This window comes from Lactuca saligna, chromosome 4 (assembly GCF_052625555.1).
Source record: "Lactuca saligna cultivar CGN05327 chromosome 4, ASM5262555v1, whole genome shotgun sequence".
Taxonomy (NCBI): domain Eukaryota; kingdom Viridiplantae; phylum Streptophyta; class Magnoliopsida; order Asterales; family Asteraceae; genus Lactuca; species Lactuca saligna.
The window spans coordinates 244,573,620-244,594,195 of record NC_136420.1 but is presented as its reverse complement, the minus strand read 5'-3'; positions in this window follow the sequence as shown (position 1 = coordinate 244,594,195).

Here is a 20,576-nt window from a genome sequence, read left to right as displayed (position 1 = left end):
TGCTCACACTCCTACCTTGTACACCAGGACTACATCATAGGGATGTAGGTCGACACTCAGACAACCAATATCCGAGGCACGGGAAAATGTATGCCTAATACAGTAAGTACAAATATGTCCAGGGTTAACCATCGTTTCTCATCCGCTTGAGTTACTTTCCATATAGGGAAAAACCATGTCTCTGAGCAAACGCAACCAATCCACTAGCAAGAAACCTACTCTCCTACTCAATGAAGCTACCTTTAAGACTGCAGTCTTAGCAGCCGTTGCAACTTCCATGGTTCAACTGAATGCTAACAACTCCAATGTTAGCAAGAGCCCTATCGGGAATTCCGATCCTAGTGGTGGACAGCAGCAACCAACCCTTGTGTACGCAGCCACCCAAGAACCTCAGCCAACTCCACTAAAGAGAAAACTCAAGATCGAGGAGGGAAGTACTCGGCTCAAGGACCTTCCAAAGGGCAACGAGTTGAGACAATCAATACCCATGCCAGCCCTCCTATCCTGACCTCCAGAAGACCATACCTAGGAAACCTTCCCCACTGCAGCAAGTGCAGTTACCACCCTCATGATAGCTGTCGGGAACTCTATTGTACTAGGTGCAACATGAAGGGGCACACTGCTCGCGTCTGCAGAAACCCGGTTGAGTTTATTACATCAACCACCAATTTGGCGACCAATATAGTTTGTCGTCTATGTGGTGAGATTGGACACTTCAAGAAGGATTGCCCAACTGAAACAAAAGACAAGGACACAGGAGGAGTCTGACTCTAATGCTTGGGGAGAAGCATCAAGGAACCTGGTAGATTTTGGTACGTCTCTCAATTCAGATAACTAACCAAAAACATTAAAAGACTAATTATAAAAGTAATTATTTCCCCGATAAGATGAAAGTCGCAGCACTGTTATAAAATTTAAAATTTCATCAGGTAAAACTATAATGGCTAAATATATACGTTACGGCATGTATAATTGAGATGGATAGACCTAGAGTGAGTGAAGGCCGCCTCATTTCCTGTTCCTCGTTTGGTTGTGGATTTAAGGCGGAGTCGCTCAGTCAACAGTCGTCCCCACCTTAATTATACATGACTAGTATATGTGAGGCGATTATAGAAATGCCTCGTGAGAATCCATTCATGAAAAGGTACTCTACTCAGAAACACTTAGGACTCTCTATAGTTCCACGTCGAATCTATCGGTCCAAGTATCCGCGACAGTGATACACGGGACGAAACCCGAGACGCCTAGAACTTGTGTGCCTATTCGGCAGATGACTCTATTGACCCTCATTCTATATCATGTCGAAGTATGCCAACTTTGATGCCTCTATCGATCATGGTTCGACTTCTTGCAACCATGTGTAACTCCCTAGTGTTGTATAAAAATAACTTTCTCCGCAGCCATTTCGGCAAATAAAGGTTCTTCCGAACCTAAACATAATAAAAATAATGAAAACTAATCCGATCCGTCAGTCGTCACTCGTATTTCAACCTTTCGAAGTACCCTGGAGAAGGGTACCATGCGCAGAAAACCAACCCTTCTTAGACAGAAAGAAACCGAAGTAAAGACACTATAGGCATTCCATAAGACGATAATGTGACAACCCGAAATTTCCATTTGTACGAACATTATTTATTTAATAGAAGCTAGTCCAGTTTCAGTGATTTTCAGACTTGTCCGAACAAGTTTGTGTACATTAGGGTTTACGTTTCTGGATATATCAGGAGAGTGGATGCTCCTGTATTTGTGAAACTTGAACATTTCAAGTTTCATAATGTTATAGTCCAACTTCCGGAATAAAAATATTTTCTGTCAAAATATTTCAGGACTATAAATAGATTTCTGAATTTAATTAATTCATTATTCACAATTCCATCTAGAGAAAAGCCATTTTCTCTCTGATGGATCTTCGGGTTTTCATCCTGGATTGTGAGTCTACTTTCCTAAATGTGTTTTAATACTTGTTATATGCTTTATAACATTGTTTACATGTCCAAAATACAAGATCCGGGAGCTTACTGCCCAAGAACGTTCTTGGGGTGTAAACTCCAAAACGGAGCCTAAAGGCTTCCTAGTCCCGATTCCTTGTTAGACAACTTGTTTAGGGGTTAATGTATAAACATTTGAGACTAGAAATCAACAAAGAAACCCTAGTTATAGGAGTTTACGGCCAAGGAACTCTCTTGGGCCGTAAACCCCTTTTTAAGGGTTATAAATGCCCTAAATCACCCCCTAAAGCTTAAGGACTTTACCCTCTAATGCTTGTGCTTAATTTGGACACCAAAACACTTCAAAATCTTAGGGTTTTAGGAGTTTACAGCTAAGGAAAGATCTTGGGCCGTAGACACCTTTTTCAACTGTTAAAGATGCCCTAAACACCCTTAAATCCTTAAGACAATTAACCTTGACTACTTGGGACTTGAATGGGGAACAAATTACATCAAAATCATCCCTTAAAGGGAGTTTACGGCCAAGGAACATATCTTGGGCCGTAAACTCCAAGTAAAGGCATAAATGTGTGCCTAATGTCCCCTTTAGCCTTAGATAAAAACATGGAAGTTATCCTACATGTTCAAGGGCCTCAAATGAATTAAAACCAACACCCCATAGGAGTTTACGGCCGTAAACTCTAGGGGATATGGTCCTTTGGCCGTAAACTCCCCAAAGGAGCATTCCAAGGCCTTAAACCACTTCAAGGATTATTCCAACAAGGCTAGACTTATTCTAGGATCAAGATAACACTTCAAAACACCCAAAACCACCAAGTGAGGAGTTCACGGCCGTAAACTCCAAAGGGTGGGGTTTGTTGGGTGGTGAACTCATATACAAGGTCATTGGTGCATTAAACCCCTTTTGCCTTGTCCCGTATCAACTTAGATGCAACCATTAGGACCTATAACAGTTATATAAAGTGTATACATGTTCCTAAGTGTCTTAACTTACTTTGTTAAGTTATTATTTGGCTAATTAGTTATATATATGCTCATTATATGATAACTAGGCTCGAACGTGTGAACAGGTCTCCGTTTGCCACCTAGCACGGTACCCGATACATCAATCCAATCTACTCACCACAACTGAGTTCATACCGCTTTAATCAACCTTTGAAATACTTTTAAATGTTTTAAATACTTTATGGGGGGATACAAGTTAAACACTTATAGTGATTGCATCAATCACATGTGATTACATTAATCACATGTGATTAATAACTAGAAAACCAATCATTTTATCACTGTTCAAACTGTTTATCAAACTGTTTTACTTCAAAATGTTTTACAAACTCTTTTTACTTATCAAATGCTTTTATTAAACTTTGTTTTACTTCTTATAAATTGCATGCCCATATATGTATATATATATATATATAAGTAATGTTTAAAGGGCTTAGGAAGGCCATCCGCCCTATTTCCTTTTCGCGCACTGAGATGTGGTCTGGTGGGATTTCGGGTGACCATCCGAAGGTCGTTTCAATATTAGTTATATATCATATATACATGTATAGACATAAAAGTACTTCCATATTCATATTTATCAGTACATCAATAGCTAGTTACCATCGGGGTAATACAATACATATACAACTACACTAGAAACAATACATATACAACTATACTAGAAACAATACATATACAACTATACTAGAAACAATACATATACAACTATGCTAGAAACAATACATATACAACTATACTAGAACGAGAAACGGTACATATACATGAACACGTTAATTATTGTGTTTTAAATCGGAGCATGACTTAAATGTCATGGCTCGAGTTGGAGCCAGAATTCTCTTGGAGGGAGAGCATGAGTTTGCGTATAGATCTATACTGGATTGACAATTCTACACCTTTTTGCTAGCTACAGCCGGACCTGCAGGTCTGCGGGTGCCAAACGTCATTCCGTTATTACGACCATTCATTATGTCGTTGTTACCAGTCGATAGCATGGTGCAATTTATCACATAATACCTTAATATAAATCCGGTTTAAGGTAGTTAGTACAACAGTAGTTCTTATAATACAAGACTACAGTACTACAATGATTTACCCATTACATATTTTAGTGATAACTCTTGGGTTTTGAGCAATCTAACACTTCCTAAGTGTGCATGCAACCCTAATAAACCTTGGATCTATGTTTGTCTAAATACATGCAAAATAATAATTTTCCAAGGTTTACAACCTATCTAGCATGGCATGGGGAACATTTCAACATAAAAGAGTTAGAAGAGATTACATACCTTTTGGTGAGTTGGGTTCTAAGGAGTTTGAGGGCCAAGCACCAATAGTGTGAATGCCTCAAATGGAATCACAAACACCACAAACTCTTGGAAAACTTTGAGAGAGTATACACCTTATATAAAATCGGCCACACACATGCACACACACACTAGTTCACTAGTTTTCTCTTAGGCTCCATTTCATGCTCCATAAGCATGCTTATATAGTGTGCATGGTTAGGGTGAAACCCTAATAACCCATGTCTTTTCCTTTTCCAAGGATCCATGGGTTAAAAGCTCCATGGATCATCCATAGACTTCCACATAAGCCTAGCCCATTAACAAATGAGTATTAGCCCACACTATATAAAACAAATAGCCTATAATTTAATTAGTATTCCTTTTAATCTCTAAATTAATTCATAATTAATTCAAGACTAAAACTAATTAAATAACGTAACTTCATATTAGTATATTATAACTCATAATATATTAATAAACATATGTGTATAACTCTCATAAGATTATCCATAATAGTTTGGATGAGATGCAACCCAAATGGACCATGCCGGTCGGGTCAAGTATATACCAAATAAGTTATGGACTTAGACACCTTATCCAACAGACTCCCACTTGGATAAGTCTAATAACTATATTTGCCTATAACTTCAGGAACCAACCAACAATCGTAGCTCTCGAAAACTCCCTCGAACAATGAAGACTCTGTCGAACTATGAAGCGCCATTTTAGATAAGTGATCACATAGTCCTCTGTTCTCATGATATCAGCCGGACAAACACATGGAACTATGTCTTGCTTATTGTCTAGCAGTTGTTTCTCGATTTTCCGATTTGTTTGACGAAGAACTTCACTGAACACATCGGTTTAGTTCTGACCAGGCCTAGTACATGGGTCAACACAAAATCATCGAGGGGCCCAGATATCGCTTCTATTTCTAGAAGGAACAGATAAACTTCGACTGATATGCTTGTTCTACTACTTATTGAATTGTACACAAAGGCATGTTTTATAACATCAAGTTACTGATGCGTTTACGTGCAATCAATGCACAACCAACTCATAGGTAACAACTCATATCTCTAGGTTTAAAGATTTATATGATGTTATCATCTCACGATCACTCGAGATAAATTCCATGAAGTGATACAAGTGAGCGTGGGTTTATACCAATACTCATAATTTATGAGTACTCATGAATGTTGCAGCAACCATTGCCATGTCTAAACACCTTTAAGGCATCTACAAACCCAATTCATGACAATCTTGATTCATACCTACTTCCGACGTATGATCGATTGTGGAGGTTTGAATAAATTAATTATTCTGGAAGTCAAAACATGCAAAACTGAAACAATAGTAAATAATTGACAATGATAGTAACACTTTACTCATAAATAAATCACAAATTTTATTCATCATCAAACGTCGATTACATTTTACAAGTTTCAGGAAAACTATCTAATCTGTAAAACTAATATCGTCCCTCTGCCCGATGCGTCTCGCATGCTGAAAATGCTTAACCCTCGTCAGTCCCTTCGTAAGGGGATCTGCAGGATTCTCATCCTACAATATCCTCCTAGTCACAAGGAGTCCTTCTTCAATCTTGTGTCTTATGAAGTGATATTTTCTGTCAATGTGTCGGGATCTGCCATGATCTCTTGGTTCCTTGGCTAAGGTAACCGCATTATTGTTGTCACAGAAAATCTCTATAGGTTCCTTAATAGCTGGTACAACTCCAAGGTCTCCGATGAAGTTCTTTAGCCATATCGCCTCCTTCGCTGCTTCACTCGCTGCTATATACTCTGATTCACAAGTCGAATCAGCCACCATCTCCTGCTTGGAACTCTTCCAAGAAATTGCCCCTCCATTTAAGGTAAAGATCCAGCCCGACTGAGAGCGGAAATTATCCCTATCAGTCTGAAAACCAGCATCACTATACCCTAATATTCTCAAGTCATCACTGCCACCAAGGGTAAGGATCCAATCCTTAGTCCTCCGTAGGTACTTGAGAATGTTCTTTACCGCGGTCCAATGAGCCTTGCTAGGGTTCCCCTGATACCTGCTGACCATGCTCAAAGCAAATGCCACATCAGGACGGGTACAAGTCATAGCATACATGATCGAGCCGACTGCGGAAGCATATGGTAATTGGCTCATCTCAGCTATCTCTGCCTCTGTACTCGGACTCTGAGTCTTACTCAGTTTGGTATTGCTTTGGATCGGTAAATCTCCTTTCTTGGAATTCTCCATGTTGAACCTTTTCAACACCTTATCCAAGTAGATACTCTGACTAAGTCCAATTAGTCTTCTACTCCTTTCTCTTAATATCCTTATCCCTAGGATATAGGTAGCCTCCCCTAGGTCCTTCATAGCAAAGCACTTTCCAAGCCAGGACTTAACCTCCTGCAAGGTTGGGATGTCATTTCCTATGAGTAGTATGTCATCCACATACAGTACCAAGAAGCTAACTATACTCCCTCTAGCTCTGACATACACGCAAGACTCATCTTCGCTTCTCAAGAAGCCAAACTCTTTTACCTTCTCATCAAAACAAAGATTCTAGCTACGAGATGCTTGTTTTAATCCATAAATGGATTTCTCAAGCTTACATACTCTATTAGGGTACTCTGCACTGACAAAACCCTCTGGCTGATTCATGTACACATCCTCAGCCAACTTTCCATTAAGGAAAGTGGTTTTGACATCCATTTGCCATATTTCATAATCATGAAATGCTGCAATGGCTAACATAACCCTAATAGACTTAATCTTTGCTACCGGCGAAAAGGTTTCATCATAAACAACACCTTGAGTTTGAGTAAAACCCTTCGCAACCAGTCGAGCCTTATAAGTATGCACTTTTCCTTCCATGTTTGTCTTCTTTTTGAAGATCCATTTGCACCCGACTGTTTTACGGCCTGGTACATTGTCAACCAAGTTCCAAACTTGATTGTCATACATGGACTGTATCTCGCTGTCCATAGCCTCCTTCCATTTAGCAGACTCCGGGCCTGCCATGGCTTCCTTAACACTGCTAGGTTCATCCAAATTTACTAGTGTACTATCACTAATAAACGTATCACCTTCCATAGTAATATGAAAACCATAATAAAACGAAGGTGTGTTCCTAACCCGTGTGGAACGCCTCGGAGGTACAGACTCGTCAGCTGGATCAACAGGAGTTTCCTCCTCAGGTTGATTGCTAGTGTCTGAGGTTCCTTCACCAATTGATTCTTGAATTTCTTCAAGATCAATCTGCCTCCCACTGTCTCCTTGGCTTATAAATTCTTTCTCGCGAAAGATCCCTCTTCGTGCTACAAAGACCACATTCTCACTGGGTCTGTAGAAGAGGTAACCGAAGGATTTCTGTGGGTAGCCGATGAAAATACACCTTTCACTTCGGGGTTCAAGCTTATCATGAGTTTCGCGCCTCACGAAGACTTCGCAACCCCAAATTTTGATGTGGTCCAAATTGGGAACCTTCCTAGTCCACATCTCATGAGGTGTTTTGGTAACCTTCTTTGTAGGGACTAGATTAAGGATATGGGTGGCAGTCTCTAAGGCATACCCCCAAAAAGAGATTGGTAACGAAACTCGACTCATCATAGAGCGAACCATGTCCAACAAGGTTCGATTACGCCTCTCAGCTACACCATTCAGCTGTGGTGTCCTGGGAGGAGTCAATTGTGAGACAATCCCACACTCCTTAAGGTAGTCAAGGAACTCGGTACTAAGATACTCACCACCTCGATCGGATCGAAGCATCTTAATGTTCCTGCCCAATTGATTTTCTACTTCCTGCTTGAATTCCTTAAACCTTTCAAAGGTTTCGGACTTATGTTTGATTAAGTAGACATACCCATATCTACTAAAATCATCAATAAAAGTCACATAATACCGATTAGCATCCCTTGTGGCGGTTTTGAATGGCCCACATACATCAGTATGTTAATTAGGTCCAACAAACCTTCACCCCTCTCACAAGTTCCAGTGAAGGGTGATTTTGTCATTTTCCCAAGTAGACAAGATTCACAACTATCATCTGATTTGAGGTCAAATGATTCCAAGACTCCTCTCTTTTGGAGTTGGCCTATGCGTTTCTTGTTTACATGTCCAAGACGACAATGCCACAATGATGCTTTATCTAGGCTAGTAGAAGAATCAATATACAACACATTATTTCCTAGGTTGTCTACAATCGACACAGTTTCATACACACCATCACAAGGTAATGCTTTAAAATAAAACACATTATTAAAGAAAGCATTAATACCACCACATTCATTATCAAACGAAAAGGTAAAACCTTGTTTGTACAAAGCATGAAAAGAAATAATATTCCTCGCCATTTCAGACGAGTACACACATTTATTCAAATCTAATTTTAACCCATTATTAAGCAACAAAGTATAAACTCCAATCTTGGAAACAGGTGAAGCCTTCCTATTCCCCATGATTAAGTTTATCTTCCCGTGCTCCACATCCTCACTTCTTCTTAGGCCCTGCAAATCAAAACATATGTGAATACCACATCCTGTATCAAGCACCCAAGAGTTAGAATATGTTGAGTAATTAGACAATATAGTGTAAATACCTGTATAGGTGGGTTTCACTTTCCCATCCTTTAGATCCTGCAAGTACTTAGGGCAGTTTCACTTCCAGTGTGCCTTTTCATGGCAATAAAAGCATTCAGCATCCTTGGGAATGGCAGAAGGAGTGACAGAACCGTTCTTAGTCTTTGATGAGGAGCCTTCAAGAGACTTTCCCTTGGTACCCTTCGAAGGGTGCTTCCTCTTTTTCCCTTTGCCTTGCCCAATAGCTAAAACAGGGGTAGAAGTTGGAGTAGGAGTAGTAGAGGTAACAACCGCTTTACCCTTAAGACCGGTTTCAGCGGCCTTCAAGAGTCCTTGAAGCTTGCTGAGGGTAACTTCCTCCTTGTTCATATGATATGTCATTCGAAAATGATCATAACAAGAAGGCAAGGAGTGCAAAATGATGTCAATTGCCAACTCCTCGGGGATGTTAACATTCAGCTTCAGCAAACGGTCCACATACCTTTGCATCTTTTGCATGTGGCCCGTGACGGATTCACCATCCTTCATGCGGGTAGTTATTATGGAGGAGATTATTTCATACCGCTCCTGACGAGCACTCTGATGGTACCTTTCCATCAGGTCTTGGTGCATCTCAAAAGGGTAGAAATCTTCATACGACTTTTGGAGCTCGGCTGTCATCGTGGCCATCATAATACATGCCACCTTAGTAGCATCTCTATCATGAGTCCTGAATTCAGCGATCTCCTCAGGAGTAGCAGTAGACTCATCAAGTTCTTTTAACTCCTTATCGAGGACATATTCCTTGTCCTCGTAACGAGTAACCATCCTGATGTTCCTAATCCAATCCATGAAGTTGGAACCATCAAAGATGACCCTCCCACAAAGATTCATGAGAGAGAAAGAACCAGTTGGGTTAGAGCCTGAAGCATTAGTGTTGGAAGACATCTGAAAGAAGAAAGTAAGTTTAGATTAGATATTTAGGATCCTTAATAAGACACCCAAATGTAATATTAAGGCTAGGATCCAATCACAATATATTACACTTAGAAGAGGGATGCCGTAATCTAAGTAATAATATATTTGAAAGGTAGGTGAATGACGATTCACCAATTTCCACCATGAAAACAAGATGATTTATTAGGTTTAATTGGATTTGAAATTCCTAGACTCTTTTGAGATTCATTGAACTTTTCAATGGCATGTTTCAATCTCGATTGTGCCCTTCAAGTTTTGTGACTGGGATGCCGAGGATCACAAAACAAGGTGTGAATAACCATGCTAATTCACTTGGTACTCTTAATATTATCACCTAATCAATGTGCCGGTTAACCACACATGCTCCATTGATCTATGACAAACATTAAGTCACCCTTCGTGATCCTTACTAGTCCTAGTTAGTGTGCCGGTTAACCACACATGCTCCACCAACGACCTGGTAAGGTACAAAGTGTGAATTCCATGGACTAGCACCATGTTCACATTTTTCCTAAAATAACTAAGATTGGGAATTAAAAGAGTTTAGTTACTTTATAATATTCATTATACTTTTAATGAGGATTTAAAGTCATTGTTCTACCCGTTCGGCTAACGACCCTCCACCGATCAAGCAAGCGGTGGGTGAGAGTATACACCCATTAAGTCGCCATTTTATAGGCAACAACCTTATACCCACCTTATAGACCGGCTTCGTGAATGAGGCCTACTAACGGTAAAACGACTTATTCTTATACATATATATAATAATTAACCATTAATGTTATAAATAGTATAAGGGTTGAATTTTAACTATTAAAACTCTAAGGTTTGGAATTACAGTTTATTAAAGTGTGTGAAACTTTACAAATTCCAAAACTTGAGGGCAAGTTTTGTAACTTTGCAAAACTCTTCATTTCATAACTTATGAATTAAAGGTTCATAAAAATGAAGACTCTTAATTTTCATGTAACTTATGTGTTTTAAGTGTGTGTTAAATGAAAGTGACCTTTGGTAATCCATAACTTGAGGACAAATTATGGACTCCATTAAAACACATAAATGATAAAGAATTAATCCTAAACAATTCAGCAAATAATTCCTATCATTTTCTAAATTCATAAGAACATGAACATGATCATCAAAAATTCAAGAATTATATGAACACATAAAATCATGGAATTTTGATATATGCTATTGCAAATGGATTAGAACAACCATTACACCAACTAAAATAAGTTTTATAACACCAAAACAGTTTAGGGTAATGTTTCTAGTCCATTTCCAGCAGCAAAAGTCGAGAATCTGCACTCTTTCGATCCTACTCGTCGAGTGCATGAACTTACTCACCGAGTAGGTTGAAGTTTGCCTTGGACTCGTCGAGTCCCCCCAATGGACTCGGCGAGTCCACCATGCTGACAGCAACGATTTCGACTTTTTTCACTATTTTGCATCAAGTATCAAACAAGCAAGCCTAGGCTCTGATACCACTGTTGGGTTTTGAGCAATCTAACACTTCCTAAGTGTGCATGCAACCCTAATAAACCTTGGATCTATATTTGTCTAAATACATGCAAAATAATAATTTTCCAAGGTTTATAACCTATCTAACATGGCATGGGGAACATTTCAACATAAAAGAGTTAGAAGAGATTACATACCTTTTGGTGAGTTTGGTTCTAAGGAGTTTGAGGGCCAAGCACCAATAGTGTGAATGCCTCAAATGGAATCACAAACACCACAAACTCTTGGAAAACTTTGAGAGAGTATACACCTTGTATAAAATCGGCCACACACATGCACACACACACTAGTTCACTAGTTTTCTCTTAGGCTCCATTTCATGCTCCATAAGCATGCTTATATAGTGTGCATGGTTAGGGTGAAACCCTAATAACCCATGTCTTTTCCTTTTCCAAGGATCCATGGGTTAAAAGCTCCATGGATCATCCATGGACTTCCACATAAGCCTAGCCCATTAACAAATGAGTATTAGCCCACACTATATAAAACAAATAGCCCATAATTTAATTAGTATTCCTTTTAATCTCTAAATTAATTCATAATTAATTTAAGACTAAAACTAATTAAATAACGTAACTTCATATTAATATATTATAACTCATAATTTATTAATAAACATATGTGTATAACTCTCATAAAATTATCCATAATAGTTTGGATGAGATGCAACCCAAATGGACCATGCCGGTCGGGTCAAGTATATACCAAATAAGTTATGGACTTAGACACCTTATCCAACAATAACCTCACTTAAACGTTAATGTACAAACTATATTTTGTTAAATGATAGTTACACTTGGGAAATTACACACTTTTACATCAAACGAGCATACATAACAGTTAAGCCTTGGTAGAAGGCTACTTTAATAGAAAATATAGGTTTTTCTGAGAGATTCAAACTTTTACAAACAATTGCAAACCTTTACATACATTTTACAAACTTATACTTGATACATGTTCAAACATTTTTGGATGACAAATACCGACACTAAAATACATACTAACTCACCAGCTTAATGCTAATAAACTCTTTCAAAATAACTTGTATTCTCAGGTCATCAGTAGACAGGTACCGAGGCCAGCTTTTGAGAAGATGGAGCGCATTCAGGACTCATCTTATTATTTTGATATACATTATTTTTGGTGTCAATACTGTACAAAACACGCTTGTATTAAAATTATATATTTAATGCAATGGATGATGTTGTTTGCTTATTTACATTTACTGTGTTGTGATACATTACATGACATCCTCCACCCCAGAACGTTTCCGCCGTTCTTGGTTTTGGGGTGTGACAGATTGGTATCAGAGCATTGTTTATAGTGAATCAAGTATATCAACCCATAAAAGATATACTAAACTATAAACCCATTTGGGATTAAAACACTCTGACCAAGAGTCTATACTTAAAATACTAAAATATTTAATTAAGTATACTAGTCTACATTCATACTAAAACCAGTGTCACAACGACAAGAACAAAAGTATTACGATTGTTAAATATCACAGGTAAGCTCGGGGATATATGGTTAGTCCTGGGAATAGCATAGCCTGATCAACTATGTTGGTCCAAGGAGTGATTAGCATATGCCCTAGAATGGTTGTGATGTGTTAACAAGTCTAAAAACTTACCAACAATACCACAAGAAGATCAGTAGAAACTAAACTTAAAATACTATAGGTGTATTTTGTACTACTAACTACATATATACTATATCCTTATACCTCTCTTCTCGCGTAGATTTAAATGGCTGGATTCCATCACGGCGACCCGTACTTTCCAAATGAAGGCAACGCAGGATGGCTCGAAGCAGAGTCTGACGATGAACACCAAATCCCGCTGGATGATCATCAAGCTGAAGGCTTCTCGAATGGATCAGACTCCGAGCCCGAAGTCAACAACCTACCTCCAATAGCTCAAGCCCCGAACAACAACCCTCGACCAGCTTTTCTAGGTCCCACTCCCTTGTGGGTAGACAACTTGAATCACTGGAGTGACGAACAGGGTCAACCTTTACCATACTTTGGGGATCGAACCTTTTACAACGTCAGCGATGGTGGCTCTGCTGCCCGAGCTCTACCTATCATTATCCGCAGAATAGCTCGTAATGTTGAGCAAGGTCAAGCAGCCATCGACCGGGTCGTGGAGATTGATGCCAACTCTGGTGTCAACACAGTCCGCATTCGCCGTCTCGAAGAAGACATGGAACGGACCCGAAGAACCAATGAAACCATACAACAACATCTGGTTGCGTCTCAAGCTGAAGTCATGGAACTGCGAGCTCGTCAAAGGGCTCATGAGCGACACCTTCAAGAGGTGGTACGTCAAATGAGAGACCTCAGGGTTCTCCCGAGGAATACTCATTGCCGTTAGATGATGTCTAGTACATAATTATCTTTTGGGTTAAGGATTAGGCTTTAACATCCATGCTCTAAGTAGCACTTATCTGTAAAATATTCCTAAGAACTGTCAAACCTTCCGTATGGTATGATGTAAGACCTACTGTTAGGTCAATTTTCATTGAACTCGTTACATCAGTAATACCAGTATTATTGACAACTACCTACTCTGTGGGAAAAATCTTTACATTTGGGTTTTCCTACACATCTTTCTGGTTATGAGCTTAAACACTTATTCAATTGTTGGGTTATGGTTAGTTAGTCCATGTGTCATTTGCACATTACTTACAAATTGATTCTTACCACTTTTCTCATCTTTATAAACTTATAGCTGAAAGATGCCTCCTCGCAAATCTTCCCGGAATAACCCTACACCTACACCACCTCCACCACCTCCGGTCATCGATATAGCAGCCCTAAATGTTGTCGTAGCTGCAGCAGTGGCAACTGCCATGGCACAGTATCACTCTACTGATGCCAGCAGAGGTGGAACCCCGGTTAACTCCATTCCGGTTGAAACTCCTGTGCGCTCGAGAGAGTGCTCTTACAAGGATTTCACCAACTGCAAGCCAAAGTCCTTTCATGGGACCGGCGGAGTCATTCCCCTCTCGCAATGGTTCGAGAAGACTGAATCAGTCTTCGAAATTTGTTCTTGCCCTGCTGTGAGCAAAGTCAAATATGCCGCATGCACCTTCAGAGGCAAGGCACTGACGTGGTGGAATGGCCACGTTAAATCTCTAACTCTCGTCGTGGCCAACGACATAGGGTTGGATACGATGAAAGACCTCATGATTGAGGAATACTGCCCGAGGGGCGAGATCCAGAAATTAGAGCAGGAGCTTTGGAGCCTGACCATGAAGGGCACCAACATTGTTGTTTACACCGCCAGATTTAGCAAAGTGGTGGCCCTCTGCCCTAATATGATTCCCACTGAAGGGAAAAAGATCGAACGGTACATATGGGGGCTAGTGCCTCCGTATCAGGGGAATGTCCTATCGTCAAACCCCGCTACCTTCGACAGTGCCAAGCGACTGGCACAACGACTCATTAACCATGGTGTCAAAACCCCTGCAACCACAACAACCCTAGCCATCTCGGAACCTTCCAAACCTTCTGACACCAAGCGGAAGTTCTGGGATGACAAGAAGAGGCAGCGAGCTGCCAAGAAGCAGCAAATTGTGGCAGTACATGTCGCGGTAACCCCTGCTGCTACTACTGCTCCAATGAAGCAGTATGCTGGAAGTTTGCCGAAGTGAAACAAATGCAACTTCCACCACAACGGCCCCTGCCGTGAAATGCAGTGCTCTAACTGCAACAGGAAAGGACACACCGTCCGTTTCTGTAAATTCCCGGCACAACCGATCACACAAGTCCCTAGCTCTGGCGCGAGCCCAACTTGCTATGGATGTGGTGAAACAGGCCACTATAAGAGGGACTGCCCCAAAGCGAGAAATGCTGGAGGAGCAGGGAGGGTACTAGCTATAGGCCACGGGGAAGCAGTCGTTGACCCGACAGTGGTGACTGGTACGTTCCTCCTCGATAACTCCTATGCATGCATTCTGTTCGATAGTGGAGCGGAGCGAAACTTCGTGAACCACAAATTTGCTCGCATGCTTAAACAACAACCACACGCACTTAAAGAACAATTCACAGTAGAAATGGCTAACGGCAAAACAGAAAACACCAGTAGCATATACTTAGGATGTATCCTAACCCTAGATAACCATTCATTCCCAATCGACCTCATGCCGATCTCAATAAAAAGTTTCGACGTTATCATCGGCATGGATTGGTTGAGTCTTCATCGCGCCGACATCATGTGCTTCGAGAAAGCAGTCCGACTAAACCTTCCGTCTAACGAAACTCTTATAGTCTACGGCGACAAACCTGGTACGAGTCTTCGCATTATATCAAGTATTCAAGCACATAAATATATGTGCAAAGAATACCACGCATTCCTTGCTCACGTCGTTGACACGAACCTCGAAACGAAAGAACTAAAGAACATTCCATTAGTGTGCGACTTCCCCGACATCTTCCTAGAAGAGCTACCTGGATTACCTCCGCAACGACAGGTTGAGTTCAGAATCGACTTAGTCCCAGGAGCTACCCCAGTAGCCAAGTCGCCCTACCGCTTAGCACCAGCAGAGATTTAAGAATTATCTAGTCAACTTAACGAACTGCTCAGTAAGGGCTTCATCAGACCAAGCTTCTTACCTTGGGGAGCACCGGTCTTGTTCGTTAAGAAGAAAGACGGATCATTCCGTATGTGTATCGACTACAGAGAACTCAACAAACTAACGGTCAAAAATCGTTACCCTCTGCCTCGCATAGACGATCTATTTGACCAACTGCAAGGGGCGAACTATTTTTCCAAAATTGATCTAAGACCCGGATATCACCAGTTACGAGTGCTCGAGGAGGATGTGCCGAAGACAGCCTTCCGAACTCGTTACGGACATTACGAGTTCGTAGTGATGCCATTCGGATTGACCAATGCGCCAGCAGTTTTCATGGACCTGATAAACAGAGTATGCCGACCTTACTTGGATCAGTTCATCATCGTTTTTATTGACGACATCCTGATCTACTCCCGAAGTAAGGAAGATCATGGCGATCACCTACGACTAGTTTTAGGAACTTTACGAATGGAGAAACTTTATGCGAAGTTCTCGAAATGTGAATTTTGGATCCGAAGAGTCGAATTCTTAGGACACGTGGTAAGCGAAGAGGGAATCCACGTGGACCCATCCAAAATTAAAGCCATTGAGAACTGGTCAGCACCCAAGACGCCGACAGAAATTCGTCAATTTCTAGGTCTTACTGGCTACTACCGCAGATTCATTCAGAACTTCTCCCGAATAGCGAAACCTCTTACAACCCTGACCCAGAAAGGCGTGGCCTTTGACTGGGAAGAGAAACAAGAGAGAGCGTTCCAAACGCTCAAACGAGCCTTGTGCACCGCGCCAATACTATCTCTCCCCGAAGGGATGGAAGACTTCGTAGTCTATTGTGATGCATCGAACCAAGGGCTCGGGTGTGTTCTGATGCAGCGAGGTAAGGTCATCGCCTACACCTCCAGATAGTTGAAGACACACGAAGTTAACTATATGACCCACGATCTTGAACTGGGAGCAGTGGTGTTTGCTCTGAAGATCTGTAGACATTACTTGTATGGAACGAAGAGCACTATCTTTACCGACCACAAGAGTTTACAACACATATTCGATCAGAAGGAGCTCAACATGAGACAACGACGGTGGGTCGAGCTACTCAGTGATTACGAATGCGATATTCGTTATCATCCGGGTAAAGCCAACGTAGTAGCAGACGCCCTGAGTCGGAAAGAATATTCTGGTCGCAAAGTCAAGTCATTGTCAATAACCATCCATTCACACTTGTCTAATCAAATTCAAGCGGCCCAACTTGAAGCCATGAAACCTGAAAATGTAACAAGTGAATCCCTCAGAGGAATGGACAAGAATTTAGAAGCCAAGGGTGACGGAGCCTTATACTTCATGACCTGGATCTGGACACCGAAACACGGTGGTTTCCGAGACTTGGTCATGACCGAGGCGCACAACACTCGGTATTCCGTCCACCCAGGTTCAAATAAGATGTATCTGGATCTTAAAAAGCTATACTGGTGGCCTAATATGAAAGCAGAGATTGCTACCTTCGTAAGTAAATGCCTTACTTGCGCAAAGGTAAAGGTCGAGTACCAGAAGCCCTCTGGTTTACTGCAACAACCAGAGATCCCAGAATGGAAGTGGGAGCGGATCACTATGGATTTCATAACCAAGTTGCCCAAGACAACGGGTGGACTTGATACCATATGGGTCATCGTCGATAGATTGACCAAGTCTGCACACTTCCTACCTATCAAAGAAATCGACAAGATGGAGAAACTGACGAGAACATACATTAGGGAAATCGTACGACTACATGGTGTGCCTATATCCATTATCTCCGATCGAGATAGTAGGTTCACCTCAAGATTCTGGCAATCACTGCAACATTCCCTAGGAACAAGGCTGGACATGGGCACAGCCTACCATCCACAGACTGACGGACAGAGTGAGAGGACGATCCAGACTTTAGAAGATATATTGTGTGCTTGTGTAATTGACTTTGGAAAAGCGTGGGATACCCATTTACCCCTCGTCGAATTTTCCTACAACAACAGTTATCACACGAGCATAAAGGCAGCACCATTTGAAGCTCTCTACGGCCGAAAGTGCAGATCCCCTCTGTGCTGGGCTGAGGTGGGTGATACCCAATTAGCTAAGGGGCAAGCTTCGGACAGCACTCTCACCGGTCCGGAAATCATTCGGGAAACGACAGAGAAAATTGTTCAGATCCGTGAACGATTGAAGGCCTCTAGAGACCAACAAAAGAGCTACGCTGACAAACGCAGAAAGCCTTTGGAATTTCAGGTGGGAGACCGAGTCCTTCTCAAGGTCTCACCCTGGAAGGGCTTGATACGCTTCGGTAAGCGTGGGAAGCTAAACCCTAGGTACATAGGACCTTTCGAGATTCTCGCAAGAGTCGGCCCCGTAGCTTACAAACTTGATCTACCCGACACACTTCGTAACGTACATTCTACATTCCACGTATCTAACTTGAAAAAGTGTATGTCCGACGAGACTCTCGTAATCCCACTCGACGAGATCGAGATTAACGAGAGCCTCAACTTCGTGGAAGAACCTGTAGAGATCATGGACCGTGAGGTCAAGCAGACGAAACAAAGCTGTATCCCTATCGTGAAGGTTCGCTGGAATGCCAAGCAAGGACCAGAATTCAATTGGGAACGCGAGGATCAAATGAAACTGAAATACCCTCATCTTTTCGCTTAGTTATTTGTAACTTCTTATTTGCTTAAATTCTAATTTCGGGACGAAATTCCTTCTAACGGGGGGATGATGTGACAACCCGAAATTTCCATTTGTATGAAAATTATCTATTCAATAGAAGCTAGTCCAGTTTCAGTGATTTTCAGACTTGTCCGAACAAGTTTGTGTACATTAGGGTTTACGTTTCTGGATATATCAGGAGAGTGGATGCTCCTGTATTTGTGAAACTTGAACATTTCAAGTTTCATAATGTTATAGTCCAACTTCCGGAATAAAAATATTTTCTGTCAAAATATTTCAGGACTATAAATAGATTTCTGAATTTAATTAATTCATTATTCACAATTCCATCTAGAGAAAAGCCATTTTCTCTCTGATGGATCTTCGGGTTTTCATCCCGGATTGTGAGTCTACTTTCCTAAATGTGTTTTAATACTTGTTATATGCTTTATAACATTGTTTACATGTCCAAAATACAAGATCCAGGAGCTTACGGCCCAAGAACGTTCTTGGGGGGTAAACTCCAAAACGGAGCCTAAAGGCTTCCTAGTCCCGATTCCTTGTTAGACAACTTGTTTAGGGGTTAATGTATAAACATTTGAGACTAGAAATTAACAAAGAAACCCTAGTTATAGGAGTTTACGGCCAAGGAACTCTCTTGGGCCGTAAACCCCTTTTTAAGGGTTATAAATGCCCTAAATCACCCCCTAAAGCTTAAGGACTTTACCCTCTAATGCTTGTGCTTAATTTGGACACCAAAACACTTCAAAATCTTAGGGTTTTAGGAGTTTACAGCCAAGGAAAGATCTTGGGCCGTAGACACCTTTTTCAACTGTTAAAGATGCCCTAAACACCCTTAAATCCTTAAGACAATTAACCTTGACTACTTGGGACTTGAATGGGGAACAAATTACATCAAAATCATCCCTTAAAGGGAGTTTACGGCCAAGGAACATATCTTGGGCCGTAAACTCCAAGTAAAGGCATAAATGTGTGCCTAATGTCCCCTTTAGCCTTAGATAAAAACATGGAAGTTATCCTACATGTGCAAGGGCCTCCAATGAATTAAAACCAACACCACATAGGAGTTTACGGCCGTAAACTCTAGGGGATATGGTCCTTTGGCCGTAAACTCCCCAAAGGAGCATTCCAAGGCCTTAAACCACTTCAAGGATTATTCCAACAAGGCTAGACTTATTCTAGGATCAAGATAACACTTCAAAACACCCAAAACCACCAAGTGAGGAGTTCACGGCCGTAAACTCATGGGTTCACGGCCGTAAACTCCAAAGGGTGGGGTTTGTTGGGTGGTGAACTCATATACAAGGTCATTGGTGCATTAAACCCCTTTTGCCTTGTCCCGTATCAATTTAGATGCAACCATTAGGACCTATAACACTTATATAAAGTGTATACATGTTCCTAAGTGTCTTAACTTACTTTGTTAAGTTATTATTTGGCTAATTAGTTATATATATGCTCATTATATGATAACTAGGCTCGAACGTGTGAACAGGTCTCTATTTGCCACCTAGCACGGTACCCGATACATCAATCCAATCTACTCACCACAAGTGAGTTCATACCCCTTTAATCAACCTTTGAAATAATTTTAAACGTTTTAAATACTTTATGGGGGGATACAAGTTAAACACTTATAGTGATTGCATCAATCACATGTGATTACATTAATCACATGTGATTAATAACTAGAAAACCAATCATTTTATCACTGTTCAAACTGTTTATCAAATTGTTTTACTTCAAAATGTTTTACAAACTCTTTTTACTTATCAAATGCTTTTATTAAACTTTGTTTTACTTCTTATAAATTACATGCCCATATATGTATATATATATATATATATATATATATATATATAAGTAATGTTTAAAGGGCTTAGGAAGGCCATCCGCCCTATTTCCTTTTCGCGCACTGAGATGTGGTCTGGTGGGATTTCGGGTGACCATCCGAAGGTCGTTTCAATATTAGTTATATATCATATATACATGTATAGACATAAAAG